The sequence below is a fragment of the Alosa sapidissima genome, chromosome 3 (assembly GCF_018492685.1).
Source record: "Alosa sapidissima isolate fAloSap1 chromosome 3, fAloSap1.pri, whole genome shotgun sequence".
Taxonomy (NCBI): domain Eukaryota; kingdom Metazoa; phylum Chordata; class Actinopteri; order Clupeiformes; family Clupeidae; genus Alosa; species Alosa sapidissima.
The window spans coordinates 32,068,659-32,086,622 of NC_055959.1; the positions used below are offsets into that span (position 1 = coordinate 32,068,659).

General features: G+C 43.5%; 1 long non-coding RNA gene across 1 annotated transcript in view; it reads left to right on the plus strand.

Moving 5' to 3' along the window:
• Positions 1–683: 683 nt before the first annotated feature.
• Positions 684–17,964, plus strand: part of LOC121704829 — a 64,007-nt gene continuing 46,726 nt past the window's right edge. Inside the window, exon 1 of the long non-coding RNA XR_006030659.1 lies at positions 684–919. This is a non-coding gene — a long non-coding RNA (uncharacterized LOC121704829). The remainder of the gene's footprint in view (positions 920–17,964) is intronic.

The following is a 17,964-nucleotide window of genomic DNA, read 5'->3' on the forward strand; positions in this document are numbered from 1 at the left end:
CCTAGCCTTTGGGCCAGTCATGACCACAATGACATGACAAACTCTTAAGGTGACATTAATGACCCTCAGCACCAAAGCTACATCCAAAAAAAATAAACAAACATCATCCATTATAGCAATCTTGCAATGTTGTCATGACAATACCAAATGCAAGATTTTGCAATGCACTGTAGATGACTTTGACACTTTTGTTATCTGTGTGATAGTAGTACATAGATTGAAGATATGAAGTTGTTAAAATAAGTTGTGAAAATAAGCTTAAGAAACAAGCTCCTTCCACCTTCCTTTTTAATGGCGTTTTAGTGCTATACTGTCTACAACAAAAAGACAATACAATTAGCTTCACTGCAACACTGTATTGCTTTCCACCGGTAAATACATGATTTGACTCCGCAGCCCACATTGATACTCTTAAGAGATGATTACGTTTTCCATCTGAAAATGTCCAAAATGATTACTTCATGCTGACACACAAGTCGGGTTTCTTAAATGCAAGAATTTGCAGCCGGCAAATATACAGAAAATACCCACGGAGTTCTACGTGGGCCTCCGCGAGCATACAGTAACGTTGGCACAGAACGGAAGAAGTGGGAGAATGGGAGGGGACCAAAGGAGGGGACAACTGCGTGGGCTGGCCGGTGTTCGGTTTCACCACTGAACACGTGACCGCAATGGCTGCTACTTTCCTATGAGCAACGCATCATTCTGCTGCCACTCCGCGCAAAAACGCATCAGCTGTCTCGCGTTGCCGGCTGCCAGCACAAGGGCGATTCTGCTCGGGAAAAGGAGCGCCGTGTTTCTCGCTCTCCCTCGGCTCTCATCCGGACAACACACGACCTTGAAGAAGGAGATCTCCGTGATCAAAATAGCTCCGGGTTGAACTTCCACCAACCAACACGTCGGTAGGAGGAGTCAACAGGTACTGGGGTTTCTATTCCTGTGACAATGCCATCGCCAGTGGCTTGACAGGTATATCGGAAGCCTCATAATTAATGCACTTTCATAGTCGGCGGGATTGCAACATTAACCATAATACAACCACTGGTTAAAATACTGTGGGGATTTAGTGCGTCATCCTGGTTCTGATTTCCCCTTTTACCGCGAAATAAACATATTTGCGGCTGTCCCGTTAGTTTTATAATGGGCTACAGCAGCAGGGTGTATCCTTGAAAAGATTTGTTAGGAGGAAAACTACGGTGTTTCTTCTTGACAGGGCATTTTTGCACTTCGAACATATAGACGTTGTATTCGTCATTCCATGAGATTAAATCTATATGTGTGGTGGATTTGTTGCTCTTCGAAGAAATACGCTGTGGCAGTGTCGGTCAGACAGACTCGGCGGGCAACAACCCTCAGCGATTCGTTTTGCAAGGTAACATCGCGTTGTTAAACTAGTGGTGCATTTAGCAAGTTGTTGCGTAGATATACCGTGCGTAAAATGCGTTCCTTCTGATCAACAATGTAAAATCTGTAGAAGGAGATTCCACAGTTTGCATAGTTGACAATTGTTTAGAACTCAGATCAGAGCTTGCAACGGAAAAAAACCCAACTTGACTCGCCTTAGTTTTATGGTTCAGCTAGCTTCAAATACAGCAGACCTACATTCAATTGCCCAGAAGCAGCATTATCATTGAGCCATAACACAGGGCCAACAGTTTTGCAGGTTAACATTAAACCATGATGCTTATGAGTACCTTCATTACATTTTCTAAAAGATGGGCATTGGAGGTACTTATTTTTGCCAGGTCGTTGTATTATTGACAGGGATGTAGTGGTAAAATAAAAGGTGGGTAAACTATGAATTAATTCTGTGATCTCGTTGAGGTGGACAGCGCCATGCGTATCAGATTTTTAAAAAAGGCATTCAGAACATGTTTGATGATGGTGGAGGTTATTGTTCAATGTTTATAACAATACCAGTGGTATTAAATGGTTCAGAGTGTTGATGAGTGTACATATTGTGAATGTAATACAGGGTGATTTTTGAATGTTAAAAGTTGCAATTGGTGAATAAACTCTTTTGAGAGGTAGATCAACTCTAATAAGAGGTGGATAAACTCTATTTCTGAAATTTCAGAGGTGGATAAGCTGTGTTTACTTGAGTTTAGTTTAGTGGACTTGAGCCTCCACTACATCCCTGTTTATTGAGCAATAAGACTTAGGCTGTATCAAGGCTTGCACTTTAGCACCCATGGGTCAGCTCCTGCAACCTACAAAGACAATGCTCAGATAGTGATATTCTCCTATGAATTCACAGCCAACTATTGCATACTGTAGGTGACCCCTGTGCCGTGGGCTGAGAAAAGCAAACCAAAGTTTAGTTTTCCAAAAGTCGTAAACAGGAGTGTAGTACTGTGCCCCTCACAGTTTGTCTGGCCCACCGGACAGTGGTAGAACTCTACCCCACAGCCTGTCTCGTTGGCCCTTCCCTGCAGGCCTTCCTGGGTGGCAGTAAGCATCAATGTATGCTCTTTTTATGGTTTCCCTTGAAGCCTTCGGGTCATGGATGAAATTGGGTGACAAAGACGGAATTAGTGCCATATAGAAAGTCTGGCTTCCTTATTTTGCTGTAGCGAAGTGCTGTTTGAAGCCCTGCGGTCCGTTGTCTCGTCTTGTCTCGATGCGTCCGCTGTGCGGCTGGCCATCTTAAGGCCGCTTGTCCAGCCAGTAAGAGTAACTTATGTCTGGCTAGTTGATTGTTGCTTATACCCATTTTGACTTGCAGAATATCACATGCATTCATTGTATGTTAATTTGTTTACCTCAGGTAGGCTGCTGTTCATTATGACTAATTCGTAGGCATTTCATCCTAGCATCAGAACTGACAGTTTGGTACTGCAGAATAAAATTACAGGCACACATTAAGAGTTGTAATTTAGGGCAATAATTAAAAGTTGATCTACTTTTAAAATGTCTGATGGAGAAAACTAAACTCTGGATGACTGGCACATAAATTATGGTGTTTTCTGGAAGTATCCTGTCTGCATAGTAGATTATACAAGAAGGCCCGTTCTTCCTCTGTTCCTGCCGTCTCTCTATTGCGCTGAGCATTTGGTCTGCTGTGTTGTAATAAGAGATGTAAGAGATGCTATCATAGCAACCCTCACACATGAGCACACACATGCTCTCCGCCGTTCTCTGTTCTCCTCTAAGGTGGCCTAGCCTAGCCTAGCCTGGGCACAATGTGATCTGTCTGCTCTGTTTGATCACATCCAAAGCGCTGTAGGAGTGCAACCTTTCATTACAGGTGCATGACATGTTACGCTGGCTCATATAGGAACAGACTGGAGATAACCAGACGTGTTCACTGTGGAGGTTTCATACCTATATGTTGTGTTTAATGGCGTCTCTGATCATATATGCTACAGCTACTGCCAGGTGTGTTGTGCATGTGGAATATGGGTTTCTACATGAGGAGAGTAGGACAGGGTGTTCTCCATTGCTGTAGGGTCCAATGCCCCCGTTTAGCATTTTACATGCAGCATGGGCTGAGATGGGAATATGATGGGAATGAGATGGGAATGAGATGTATGAGAGTCTGGCTCAAGGAGAGGAGCTCTGGGCTTGTATGTCCTATCTCTCTCTCTCTCTCTCTCTCTCTCTCTCTGTCTCTCTCTCGCTCTCTCCCTCTCTCTGTGTGTGTGTGTGTGTGTGTGTGTGTGTGTGTGTTACAGTCAACTCTGGGCCTCACAGTCTCAAAAACAAGGCTGATTGAATTAAGGAAAGGCCTTGTGATGTCACCCTTGCCATTTAGAAACAAAGTGTCGTTATTTGATGTTCTGAGCCAGTCATGCCACAGGCTGCCTGTGTGTGTGTGTGTGTGTGTGTGTGTGTGTGCGTGCGTGCGTGCGTGTGTGTGCACATGTCTGCGCGAGACTAAGAAAAAAAGAGAATTAGTGTGTGTCTACATGTGTCTGTGTACATCTATGTGGTGTTCTGTAGAATGTTATCTCACATGCAGTATTCTGATCCGTAAATGACTGTCTTTGGTGAGAGGACATTATTCATTATTAATGCAGAGAGCTCTCTCTGTGATGCTGCTATACATTTTTGATAATGGCCAAAAAATGGAAATGAATGACAGTTACGAAACAGCGCCTGTATTTGCGTGTTCCTTCCTCAGTCTCTGAAGAACTGGCAGACCATCGAGAGAGTGAGAACAGGATCCAGTGGTGCGAGTGAGTTCTGCGATAAAAATATGCAGTACGCTCTGTACCAGGTCACTCTCAGCCCCGCTGTACATACTTATTTCATTTACATCATCATTTACATTGAACTTGGTGGAAATAAACAGTTTAAAGAGTGTTTAAGAGATGGCTTCCCGTGGCGAGAGCAAGTTAAATATGTGCACTCAGTGTGGTGTGAACTGATTGATTGTCCTGAGACAAGCTGGGTCTTGCAGCTGAGTTTGCTGGGAAGGAAGCCTGGAAGTCTAAATTTGTCTCTTGCCGAGTGGGCTAGTCCCGCCCACTCCTTCATGTGCCTGATGACTGATGGGATGGATGTCAGGTGATGACGGGTACCACTACACACACACACACATATATACTTACCCACACACATATATACTTACCCACACGCTTACCCTCATATATGTTTATGCACATTAACACTCAGGCTCACAAACATTTGTGAATCATGTATGCGCATATGTGTGCACACACATTTATCACTCAGAAGCATAGTCACACCAACAATGGCTTACAGACACACACACATACACACACACACACACACATTGACCTATGCTCACCATTTAGGCTTGCAGAGCCTTCCCATACTTGAACACTTCACCACTCTCCCTCTTTAGCAGAATTCCTGTCATAACACCATAAGCAGTGTTTCTAACAATAGACAATGTGAGAGTGTCTCAGCATCTGCCATAACCTTGTGTCTCTGATGGAGCAGGCAGGGCTAATACAACTTACTATAGTCTTGTTAAGAGCTATCTGGCCTGAGCACTATGCTATACATGGTGGACTAACAGTTATATACACATCCTGAATCTCAGGGAGAGTTCCCAGGGACAGCCTACTGAAATGCTTAGGACGAATTCTTTTTTTTTGCTTAACATAGCACTGGGGCATATATCTATAAACTCTTTTTTTATCAGCATATTTGGGGTTTTTTTCACAGCCAAACGCTTATAAGTTTATTTTGGAGTCGAGCACACCTGCTTCATCTGTTGACCGATAGGAAAGGTATTGTCGTCATCCACAGGTAAGTGCCCTTGAGCTAAGCACCTAACCCCTCCGCATAGCACTGCAGCTATCGGCTGTGTGTGTGTGTTGTGTGTTGTGTGTGTGTGTGTGTGTGTCACTGTTCCTAGTGAGTGTGTGTTCACTCCTCACAGATGGGTGAAAAGGTAGAGGTGAAATTAAAAAGCACACTAGCCAAATAAGTCATTCTGCTGAATTCTTTGTGAATTAGTGCAATTTGCGCTAAGTTTGCGTGTGTGGAATGCATTGATCCCTGGTGCAGTTTGTTCTTTGTTCCATTGACTATGCTTTTAGAAACAAAAACAGGCACATATAGCAAGCTTATACTCTAACTGCCTCCATTGTATTTACACATGAAAGTACATTCTTAAGCCTAATTAGTCCGTGTAATGCTGTTGATAATAGCTTTCACTGTCAGTATTCCACATGTGGCGCACATATGCTAAGCCTTGTCCCATTGGACAGTTGGTCATGTTCAAGTTTTTTATGACTCCATAAAACAATCAGCCCTAAAGACTGCTCCATAAATCACGATATCTACTGTACATCCCGGTAGAAGAGAGTCTGTCGCCGTGGGTCCTCTCAGGGCCTAGAGCTGTGGGGATCCATAGAGTCCACCCACATGAGTGGACACGTCTGGCCCCGCTGGTATGGAACTTTGCATAGTTCCTGTTGGATGTTGCAAGACTGTTATCTGAACGCCGCCTTGTTCACTCAACCAAGAATGGTAATGATAGATAGTCTCTTGTGATATTGCATGACACTGGCCTTTTTGTGTGTATGTCATGCCACCGTGACCATAGATGGGACTTTAAAAAAAACAACAACAAAACAATGCCTGCCATGTTCATAAGGTCGTCTTTACAGTCTCGGCTTAATCCAAAACAAATCACAGCAGATGCCATTCACAAATATCTGCCATAGTTGGTGAAACCGCTTTATCAACATTGTTTACTCAGCTTTGTTGGAGCCCTCCTCCTTTTCAGATGGCCACACTGAGGTGTGGTCTAATCTCAAGAACGCCGTCACTAGAGGTGCTACTGCTGCTTGCATGCTGTGGTGTAATAAGACAATAACATGAAAATACAAAAAATGGATGTATTTGTAGTAACTGTATAGTAATAACAGTAGTGAATGTATTACATTCTCAGTGGAAATGCACATTTTTTTGTTGTTTCTTAGGCAATATGGCTTATGCATCACGTACAGTAGACACGTAACATTACCATAATTTCCCAACTATTAAAGGTGCCATGTGTAATGTCCGGCAAAAAATCAATTCATACTCCACATTCCATAAAAGATGGGGGCAGTATACCTTCAGAAAGTTAGTTGGTCTACCCTAGAGTAACAACCGAGACACGTGTATTGCAGTTTGGCTGGCGGTTATGTTGCCCGCATACCGCCTCCCATGGCCGAAACTGGTATTATGACACCTGTCGGGCTGTGGCTAGTAATTTAGCATGCTAATTCAGGTTGATATCTCTGCAGCACTACACCTTGTCATTTTTTTAATGACATCATCACCCTTATTTCTTCTCATTCTTTTGATGCGTGTAGCTCATTTTTTTAATATTTTTACCTCAATTCTTACACATGGCACCTTTAACCGATGTTTATATATTGATTTAGCTACATTTCTTCAGCTCTGAGGTTAATACGCAGGTATGGGAAGTACATGGAAATACATTTATTTTTCTTCTTCTTCTTTGTAATTACATCACAATCTGATTTGGATTCATAATAAAATAATGTTTAAATATAGCTGCAAGCAGCAATGAGAGGGCCAAGCAGATAAGCAGTGGAGCAGGAGTTGGGATTGGATTGGATTGGACTGGACTTGACTGTGTTGTGTTAAATTGGATTGGATTGGACTTGATTGGATTGGATTGCACTGGACTGGACTGGATTCAAAGGTCACCGAATTTATTGTGTGTCTTCAAAATGTACTCCTAAGTCCACATACAAAGTTTGGTTTAAATCGTGAAAGTGTTTATAATTATAGCACCCCTACTGGTGAAAGGTCACCAAAATAATTGTGCAGTCTTAATACGGGGTCATGACTCCACATACCAAGTTTAGTTTCAATCGGTGAAAGTGTTAATAAATATAGCACCCCTAGTGGTCAAAGCACACCAAATTAATTTGGCATCCTCAGGATGTAGTCCCAAGTCCACATACCAAGTTTGCTTGCGATAGGTGAAAGTGCTAATCATACCGCCCCTAGTGGTCAAACATCACCAAATGTATTGTGGGTCCTTAGGATGTGTTCACGAATCAACGTACCAAGTTTGGTGTCAATACGAGAAAGTCTTCCTAATTATAGTGCCCCTAGTGGTCAAAGTACACCAAATGTATTGTGCGTCCTCAGGATCGGGTCCCGAGTCCATATACCAAATTTGGTTTTGATACGTAAAGGTGTTACTGAGATATGAGCTAATTTCCTGTATCTCTAGCGCCCCCCTAGTGGTCGAAGATCACCAAATGTATTGTGTGTCCTCAGGATTGGGTTCCAAGTCCATATACCAAGTTTGATTTCCATATGTGTAAGCATTGCTGAGATATGAGCCTACTTCCTGTGATTATAGCGCCACACAGTCGTCAAAATTTACCACATTTTTTGAGCTTCCTTCTAATTGCGTCCTGAGCCCATGTAACAAGTTTGGTTTTGATATGTGAAAGCATTGCTGAGATATCCCTTCACTTCCTATTTGGTGGCTTCGCCGGCAATTTTGATTGGCTGTTACAGGCAAACAGTTTTAGGTTTGAAGACAAAAAGAGATAACTTTTTTGAGGCTTGGACTGAAGATTTTGTGTGTCAAGATTGGTGTCAATCGAACAAATTTTGTGACCTGTGAAAACTTTTAGGTGTTTTTGATTAAATCCAATATGGCGGCTGGATCAATTACGTTGACGTCACAAATTCACATCTGTCGGACTTAGGACCTCCCACAGTATTAACAATCACCATTAGTAAGTTTTAATTCCAAACACAACACCCGTTACAGGCCAAAAGGTAATTTTGCTAATTATAGCGCCACCCTTTGGGTCAAAAGTCATGATATGTATTGAGCCTCCTCCTTATTTGGTCCTGACCCCATGTACCGAATTTGGTTTTGATACGTGAAAGCTTTGCTGAGATATCCCTTCACTTCCTGTTTGGTGGCTTCGCCACCAAATTTGATTGGCTGTTACAGGCGAACGGTTTTAGGTTTGAAGACAAAAAGGGATAACTTTTTTGAGGCTTGGACTGAAGATTATGGGTGTCAAGTTTGGTGTCAATCGGACAAACTTTGTGACCTGTGAAAACTTTTAGGTGTTTTTGATTAAATCCAATATGGCGGAAAATCCATCATGGCGGAAAATGATGTCATAGGATGCGTTGAACTCCAAGGATTCCAACGATACCTCATATTTGACAATCAGGCCAACGGGTTAAAAGTTACTTGCATGAACGCACGTCCAACTTTGGCCTGTTGGTGGCGGCGTTAGAGTGCTCGAGGTGCCGACTTGAAACTTGGTGAAATTAATCATAGGACTGTGCCTAATTTGTGTGCCACATTTTACAACTTTTTACCAGACGGTTCTATGGGCTGCCATAGACTTCCATGACGGAATAATAATAACTAGAAAAGCATTTCCTGAAGGAAATACAGTGCATGAAAATGCAAAAAATATGATGTAAAATATCATACAGAGTAAAAACAAACTATATTGGTTGCTAGGTAGATGAGGTTTAATATAGTTAGAATGACTGAACAGTTAAATAGGTGGATAGTTTAATTGGTAAATTATTTGCTAGGTAGATGAGGTTTAATATAGTTGGAATGACTGAACAGTTAAATAGGTGGATAGTTTAAATGGTTAAATTATTTGCTAGGTACATGAGGTTTAATATAGGTGGATAGTTTAAATGGTTAAATTATTTGCTAGGTACATGAGGTTTAATATAGTTGGAATGACTGAACAGTTGAAACAGTTGAACATGATCTGTAGTCTTAAGGCGAGACACTACAGGTGAATAGGGTAAACTTTTTAACAAGCAGATATCACTATGAAACTTACCCAGTTGATTACTTACATTAATATGAGAAAAAAATGTATTACAAGTTTTCTGTAATTTAATGTTTGCATATGCAAATTAGGCATTGTCTAATTAAATATGCGCTAATTTGTATTTTAAAGCAAGAAACCTGAGCATTGGATACAGCCAGGTTCAAAATGATGTTTTCATTGTGTTCAGATAATAGATGTTGAAAAATTTGCAGAGGGATTTATGAATATCTATTTTAGTTATCCTGTAAATCAGAATATGATGTCAATAGCCCTAAAAAATCGATTTTTGCCATGTTTTTAGGCATAAAATGTCATGTAAGTCAGGCTAGGAATAATATATCAAACCCCTCTGTAAAAATCTTCGAAATATAGTTAGGCATAAGTCTAGAAAGTTTGGTGTATGTAAGTGCTTCTGAAGTGGCGTTTTCTTGCTCAGAGTGGGAGAGGAAACTCGTTTTGAGAAAACAGCCTTGAAAGACAGCCAATGAGATTCCGTTCTCAGCCTAGACTCATCTTTGAACTTTCGCGATTGGTTGCTGATACAAAGGAAGTGTCCATATATGGATCACATAGCGTGATACAGGAAAAACCGAGCTTTCCAACGGTACTACACACGATATGTTTTGGGTCAGAGTCGCGGGAGTGCATGCAAGGTTAGAATGCTAACTGAATTTAGGATAAATATACAGGCGCGAGTAGACACAATATAATTAAATAAACACCTAAATGTGTAAATCGGATTTTTTTGTTGTAGTAGTGTGATAGAATACATGCTAAGGTAACAGACTAGCTCAAAATCTCGAAATTGACCAGTGCATGAAAAAACGATGTTTTCACCTGCCGTGTCTCGCCTTAAGAGAATGAGACTGTATGCTTAAAGCCTGAGAAACTGACAGTTGATGCAGGTGTTCTGGCCACCTGGCACACGATTCTAATTGCTGTGATGTCATAAAGGCCAATGTAGTTTTTAATTAATAGTTTAATCAATCAATCAATCAGCTTATCTGGCTCTTTGATGGGGCTTAGTTGAGCAGCTGGAAGTTGATACAGGTGCAAATCAAGTTAATTAGCCCATTGTGATGTCATCAGCCCAATGTTAAGTCTATGGGAAAATTTTGAGTAGTTTTTAATAAATAGTTTAAAAAGTATAAAAGTTACAAAGATGAAAAATACAAAGCCCAGATGTCCTAAGTAAGACCTACGTAACATTGTTTGAATGAAGTTTCTACGTTAAACGGTTGAAGCTGCATTAATTGCGTTAGAAGAAGAAGAAGAAGAAGCAGAAGAAGCCTAGGAAGAACAGTACAGTGCATTTTCATGCACTGTAATAATAGGAAAACGTAGAAACACAATAGGTGCCTTCGCAGCTTCGCTGCTTGGCCCCCAATAATTTGTGGTTAATTCACAGGTGCGGTTACTACACTTTTTTAAATTATTATTTGCATAAAACACTGTCCTGTGGTTTATAAACAATGTGGTGAATACTCAGGAAATTACTGTGAAACTGAAAAGAGGAACATCCAGTGTAATATTAGTATCCCACTGATGCTCCTTGCTTGAGAAGCAGTATTGAAAACTGGTGAAACACCTCTTGGGAGACCTTGCTGACCTTCCATGTGGATTCACTGGTTTTGAATGTAAACACTGTACAGTTTGCCAATGTTGTCTTGGCAGAGACCTGCTTTGTTTTGAATTTCAAATGAAATCAATCAGTCAATCGATGTGCAAACATATTACCACACACACAGTGCAAACATTTGAAGAAGGGGGATGAAAAGTGGTCAATTCAACGGTCGTAGTTGTGTTAGAATAGCACAACTGTGTCGCCTTGTGTAAATAAATCCAGTTTACTAAGTTAGCTACAGGCATCTATCACAGGACACTGCTGTTCCTGGTTATTGACATTTTTTTTTTAATTAAACATGGCCATGTAAAACATAGTTTTGTCCATGTCTTGTTTTTATGTGATATATTCTCCAGTTAAAGGTTTGGTTTGTCAAGTATGAAATCCTAGTTATTTCCACTTCCTGGTCTGTCCTTAGGCTGTCTGCTTTTCCTAGCTTTACTGTAGTGTACCAGAAATGTTTACACACACACACACACACACACACACACACACACACACACGCTGCAGTCCAGGGTCAGTTGTAAAGATAAAGTTGTAAAGAACCTGGCTCAATGTAGGTGACACTGTCCTCTGACATTTTCTTTACGATCTGCTCCGACCCTGTTGACATTGTGGCCCCTAATTGAGTACATTCCAGATATGTTTTAATCTGGCTCCAGATTTTAATCCTGTTAATCCTGTGTGTGCAAGAAAAAGGACGTGTAGGTTTACACAGTGAGTGACAAGAATAAATGAGAAACTTTTGATTTTGTCGGGATATTGTACATATCTGTTTCTGTTCCATATCTGAGAGGCAGATCAGCCCATCATTCTCCATATGATGTGGATAGGCCTCGTTAATCTGGACAGCCATTTTGAACATCTTGAGTTTTCGCTGGTCTCACCAAAACACCATCAGGAAAGTAGCTTTGCATCGCCTCGTTTATTACGCTCACTGTATTGGTGTGTTGAATATGTTCACTTCAGATAGCCACAACTTTCCGTTTGCTTTCAAAGGCAAAATCTATAATTCTTGTTAACGTTTGTTGCCCGTTCCATGTTGATTGATTGGATGCGTCGTTTATATGTATAAATGCACAGCATGGTGACTATATGGAACAATTAGATGAATTTAAAGACAGACAGACAGAATTGTTTGACACACACATACAGTGCAACCAGAAAGTTTTCAGACTCTTTCAAGTTTTCCACATTTTATTATTTTTCAGACTGATCTTTAAATGAATTCAATTTTTTTTCTCATCAATCTACACACAATACTCCAACATGCCACAAAAAAACAGGAGTTTGAAGTGTTTAGTGAATTTATAAAAAATAAAAGACTGAAATATTCTATTTACATAAGTATTCAGACCCTTTGTTATGATGCTTGCAATTGAGCTCTGGTGCATCCTACTTCTATCAATGGTCCTTGAGATGCTTCTACAACTTGATTGGAGTCCACCTGTGCCTAAATGAATTCACTCGACATTATTAGGAGAGGATGTGCTCTTAGGTTTATTAGGGAAAAAAAGGAATTGAATCCATTTTAAGATAAAAAAAAAATAACAAAATGCTGAAAACTTTCCGATTGCACTGTACATAACAAGGAAAAACACTCAACCCTTCAGGATGGAAACACAAAGGGCTAGTTGCACGAAAAGCTCTCATTGCGCTCCTTTGTCTTCCACTGGAGCATTAACTGTGTTGTAACGGCATATTCTGTGATATTCTGCTCCTTACATCTTCACTCCGACACTGAATATCTTGTTTGCCCAATAATAACAATTTTAACACACGCATAAATCCTTCTTTATTGTAACGTGGTGATTCACTAGGTGCAACACCCAACCGGGTCCGTGTAGACACTAATTACATTAACAATAGTGGCAGGTTCAAACACACCTGGCTCAAACAGAAACTGACGAGCGCATTGACAGCCTCTCGTGCAAGTAGCCTATTGTGTGTCTATCCACCAGATTTCAGATAGCAGACAGGGAACTGACACTGATGCAGTATGCATGTAATGAGATGCTGCTATGGTTGAGGATGTGCCATGCAGGCAAAAAGTGAAAAGGTAGCCAGCTTGTGTCGACGTTGTGTAAACCTCCCTCCCAACGCCTTAAGAGACATGTTGGTGAAAGAGCTAGCAGCCTGGGCTTTTAACTCAATTGCTAGCACACTGGAGTCCCGCTCCGAGGTGCTGCTGTTTGTGGGTTTGAGTCTGGGGCGAGTGCAGTTCTGAGTGCCGCACGGTCAACACAGCGCAGGTTACATAAACAGCAACAGAAAATGAACTAAACAAATGTTTAATGCTTATATACAAATACTAAAATGATTGCCCAAAGAAGTGTATTGAGAATGAGACGGGTGGCCTCGCGCTGCCCGCCCGCCTGCCTGCATGTCCAGAGAAAGAGGAAGTTGGAGGCTGCTCCTCCTGCTCTTCTTCCTGCCTTTGGAGACTCGCTCGCTCGCTCATGCGCAGACCATTCCCAGCAAAACAAATGATGTGCCAGCGTCAGTTTGTCAAAAATCTGCTCCCCATATGGCCCCAGTTTAGGCCTAATGTAGAGAAATGGATTGAGCGTCGCGCCTGTCCAGCTGTCGGTGTTTTCGGTGGGCCGTGGCGGCAGCGGCAAGAGCATCTGGGCTTAAATACTTACCGACGGACGGAAAGCGCTAGTGGCAGCAGCGGGTCACGAAAACACACAAAGCGCTCCGTGACACTTTGTGCAAAGTGTACGACCTGTGGTGTGTGACTTACAGCGGGCCTTACCAGCCGCTAGGCTCTCATCTACATGAAGCGGCCCAGAGGTCCCTTATCTGAGCAGCGCCAGATTTCGGGGAGGCCAGTAGATGTCTCATCGCTACTAGCGGACAGAGCTCTTCCAGCAGACAGTGCTCTTGTGGCGTGCTGACTCATCCTGATTGAAAACAGGAAGTAGTGCTGAGCTACTGAGAGTGTTGGGAGGAAATGGCACCTCGGCCAGCTCTGCTGAGGGCACGCGAGGTGGGCAGGGTGCCGTCCTCTCGGTGTTATGTTAGGTCGTGTCTTAGAATCTAGGGGACACGTTGACCTTCCGCTTTAGGCCTCTGAAGTGACAGAGCAAACACACAGATGGAAGTGGTAAATGTTAGCAGTGGGGATTGGTGCCACTGACAAACATGGTCTTTTTCCCTGTGACTATGTAAGCAGATGGTAAACATTTTTTAAAAGGGGTTTTTGCTCATTGCCTCTCAGTTGATTAACGTCTGAAACACTGTCACCATTCCACAGGAATGTCAGAGTCATGCCAGCAGTGTAGCACACATGGCTGAGATTGAGCAGACCTTGTCTGTGCAGCTGGAAGACCAACACACACCAACACAAAGGAAGGGCACAAGCAAGCTAGCTAGCACCAGCAGAGCTAACGTTAGCTAGATAGAGCTATCTGAGCAGATGGGAGACGCAGATGTGCGGAGGGGAGGAAGAGCTAAGTGCTAGTGTTAGCACTAGCGGCGCTGTAGCTGGCCGGCCTGCCTGCCTGCCTGCCTGCCTGGTTGCCTGCCTGGCCGCTTGGCTGGCTAGCTGAGCCGTGGCAGGAGACAGATGGGCCGAGGTAAATTAAACAAGCCGTCGCCTCCCGCTCCTCCCCGCCACAGTGACAGCCGCCGCCACAGCCTTGCGCCGTCATTATTTAACGGCCCCCATTAAAGGGGTCTGCCCGCCTGGCTGCCCGCAGTCCTCCCACACACTGGGGAAAGGGGTGGAGAGAGAGAGAGAGCGGAGGAGGGAAAAAGCAATATAGGGGAATGATAAATAGAGTAATAGAGCGGAAGCAATGGAGGCCAGAAAAAAAAAAAACAGAAGTAGGAGAAAAAGAGAGAGAGGGGGGTGGTGGTTCTGGATGATGGAAACATTGCCAGGCATCCTTGTAAGAAAGCCAAGTGTGCTGATATTTCCCTGTTGTGATCTCTCTCTCTTTCTTTTTCTCTCTCTCTCTCTCTTGCTCTTTAGATCGCTCTCTCTCTGGGTTTTGTTTAAACGTGTGCTATAGACTATTTGTATTGCCTCAGTCTTAGTATGACTTACTGTGTATCATTTCACCTGATAACCTGAATACACCCACACACAAACACACACACACACACACACATACACATTCTGTGAAGTCCGTTCCTGAAGAGCAGCAATGGGAGGATGGTCATCATTATCCATTCTTACCCAGTTAATCCTCCTGGATCGCTGGAGCGTGTGGATGACTCCAGATTAGCCCACCAGGCTCTTTGTTCGTACGATACGATGCCCTCGATGCCCGTTAAGCGGCGCCGGGGGCAGTGGCCTGTGCCTGGATGCCCTCGGAGGACCGCCGTGCTCTCTGCCCTCCTCTCGTCTCCTCCTTACGCCGATTGGATTGGTCATAAACCTCGGGAGGATCACCGCTAATCACCAATCAGGCTCAGCGGATTGATGCAGACCCGGCGACCTGTAGTTGGAGGCAAGCCAGGACACACGCAGGAGAGGGGAGAGGGAGAGAGAGAGGGAGCGAGGGAGAGGGAGAGAGGGATGGAGAGAATAAATTATTGTAGTGGGACTCTGAGAGGTACTGAGAATAGAGAGATGAAAAGGATAAGTATAAGTATATATACTCTTTTCATCCCGTGAGGGAAATTTGGTCTCTGCATTTATCCCAATCCGTGAATTAGTGAAACACACTCAGCACACAGTGAACACACAGTGAGGTGAAGCACACACTAATACCGGCGCAGTGAGCTGCCTGCAACAACAGCGGCGCTCAGGGAGCAGTGAGGGGTTAGGTGCCTTGCTCAAGGGCACTTCAGCCATTCCTACTGGTCGGGGTTCAAACCGACAACCCTCCAGTTACAAGTCCGAAGTGCTAACCAGTAGGCCACGGCTGCCCTAACCGACAACCCTCCAGTTACAGGTCCGAAGTGCTAACCAGTAGGCCACGGCTGCCCTAACCGACAACCCTCCAGTTACAGGTCCGAAGTGCTAACCAGTAGGCCACGGCTGCCCTGAAAAGGTTGCAAGTGAAAGACAGATTACTTCTAGCCTTCTTACATTTGAGAGAGGGCGTGAGCATATATTTATGTATGCATTAAACACATGAATATGCTTTAAATAAGAGATTTTTGAGTGGTGTATTCATTTTTCTTATTCAAAGATAGATGTGATAAACATAAGGTTTTACTCCCCATCGACACATCTGTGTGACTCACTTCAAAAGTGATAGCACTAGCAAAAACATTCTAAGAATGATAGAAAAAGATAGATATCCTGACAGGCAGATGTCCAAAAAGTGAGAAAATAGATACAAGAATATAGTTCATATGTCAGCTAAAATAACATGAGAGGACTGCATTCAGTAGAAGATGTGTGACAAGCCTTGATGCCATTGATGACATTAACTTTGTGGTTCCCGGCTCCCTGACCTCGCTGTGGTGTTATAGATAGACTCCAGATACAGTATGTGTTAATCAGGTTCCAGTTGTAGTTCATCTTCCTATACAAGAGTACATGACGGAGCCATATGGCTTCACTCTGCATGGACATATTTGGTGACCCACCATACGCTTTAAGTTGGCTTAGAGTCTAGGCCGTTATTTCAATCACAAACACCCATCAACATTGACATACCTTTCATAAAGCACTATGAGGTTTACGAAATGTCCAGTCAATCATGTGCTTTGTGTGTGTGTGTTTGTGTGTGTGTGTGCGTGCCGTGCATGCCTATGTGTGTGTGCCTGTATGTGTGTTTGTGTTTGTGTGTGCGTGCGTATGTGTGTGTGTGCCTGTATGTGTGTGCGTGCCTGTGTGTGTGTGTGTGTGCCTGTGTGTGTGTGTATGTGTGCTACAGATGTGTGGCTTTCTGCATGTGTTTGAAGTTGGGGGCGGGTGAAGAGGAGCAGCCGTCTGTTTGAACATGTTACTCAAGCTGGGCTGAGTGACACACAGAAAGATGTCTGTTTGAGCTGCCCCCCCCAGCCCCCCCCCCCCCCCCCCCCAGGTTACACCCCTCCCCCCCCCCACCCCCTTTGAACTTCGACACGGCGTGACGCAGCAGTTCAAAGGGCCCCTCCACGTCCCCTGCGCGGGCCGACTGTAAAAGGCGCAGATAGCAGGGCGTAAATCTCCGGCCCGAGCGCCACTGCGCTCTCTCCCACCCTCCCTCGCCGCAGACATTTATGGGCTCTGCTGCGCATCGGACGCCCGCCCGAAAAACACGGTGGAATTTCGCCCTCCCTCCACGGCCCTCGTATAACGAGCGCACAGAACGAGCCTTTAACCTCTGCTGACCCCTCTGAGTTTCTTCCCAGCAGTGTCCATTCTTGGTGTGTCGGCCATCCATCACACAGTGGAGGTTCCCCATGGCTCAGACTTCAGACGTTGCTGAGAGAAACCATGACGACCACAGACAATTAAATGAAGCGAATTAACGGAGGAGAGAGAGAGACACACACACACAGAGAGAGAGAGAGAGAGAGAGAGAGAGAGAGAGACACACACACACATACAGAGAGAGAGAGAGATGCAGCTGGAATCCAAGTTTTGAAATGACTAAGGGATGATTGCTTGATAGCTTCATAACCAACAATAACATCCCATTTTTTATTTTCATTTCATACAGAAAAGAAGGGATGTCTGAATTCTGGATTACTTGGAAGAACAAATTGCACAATGTTTCATTGACAGCACAAAAAAAAAGTTTTAATTTCTAAGGGTTGCAGCTTATTCCTTAAATCCACCACACCAATTATTGGTCAAGATTTAGCTCTTTATACCATCAATAGTGTATGTCCAAGAAAATCACTGGACTGCTTATCAAAAGTCTTTCTGCAGCCAGAATTCTTGCAGACACCTCTACCTCAATCAGCACAATGGACACGCCATAGCACGTGTCCTCAGATCCCTCCCACCTTCCGGAAAGATCCCTCAGCATGAGTGAAAGAGGTGGGAGAAGCAGTGAAAGAAGTCTTTAGCACACTTTTGAAGCGGGGCCTTTCTTGTTGTGATTGGCAGGTGTTTAAGTGCCCTGATGTGATCCAGGCTTAAGCCTTTGAGGAGACTGCCTCCAGACAGTT